This window comes from Citrus sinensis, chromosome 7 (genome assembly GCF_022201045.2).
Source record: "Citrus sinensis cultivar Valencia sweet orange chromosome 7, DVS_A1.0, whole genome shotgun sequence".
In the NCBI taxonomy this organism is placed as follows: Eukaryota; Viridiplantae; Streptophyta; class Magnoliopsida; order Sapindales; family Rutaceae; genus Citrus; species Citrus sinensis.
Window position 1 is genome coordinate 11,185,917 of NC_068562.1, and position 706 is coordinate 11,186,622.

Below are 706 nucleotides of genomic sequence, written 5' to 3' on the forward strand. Positions count from 1 at the left end.
TGCTTTGACTTCTTTAATTTCTGAGCTAGATTCGCCAATGTGAACCTCATTCACTCCTTTAATTCTTCTAGTAGTCCTGAATGATCGACTCCGTTGTTGGGAATTATCTGCTTGTCGCTGGAAGAATTCCCAAATTTCTAATGCACTTTTTGACATTAGCTCTCCTCCACTTGTTGCCATTAGCCATTCTTGCACATTCGGTAGTAATCCCTCCAAAAAGTATTGACATTGGTGCCATTTCTCGTACCCATGATGTGGACACTTCAAGAGTAGCCCATTGAATCGCTCCCATGTTTCAAAAAATTGCTCGTCCTCTCTCTGGGTAAACTCCGAGATTTCTCTGCGAATAGCATTGGTTTTATGCACTGGGAAATATTTATTCAAAAATTTAGTTACCATTTGTTCCCATGATGAAATGCTATTGGCAGGCAATGTATTAAGCCATGAACGAGCTCTATCCTTTAAAGAAAATGGGAATAATCTGAGTTTAACATCATCATCTGAAAAATTTTCATATTTAAAAGTTTGACAAATGGCATGAAAATCATTCAGATGATTATATGGGTCCTCATTTTCTAGGCCATAAAATGTGGGGAGACAATTTAGCACACTAGGTTTTAATTCAAAGCTCCTAGCAGCTACATTTGGGTATCTTATACATGATGTGTTCAAATTTGCTAAAGGACTGAAATAATCCTTAAATGGC

At 37.4% G+C, this 706-nt stretch overlaps 1 non-coding gene across 1 annotated transcript; it reads left to right on the forward strand.

Annotated features, from left to right (window-relative positions):
* The first annotated feature begins 244 nt into the window (after positions 1-244).
* Positions 245-348, forward strand: LOC127898964 (small nucleolar RNA R71). The gene has a single exon (XR_008050732.1). It is a non-coding gene; the product is annotated as a small nucleolar RNA R71 (small nucleolar RNA).
* The last annotated feature ends 358 nt before the right edge of the window (positions 349-706 follow it).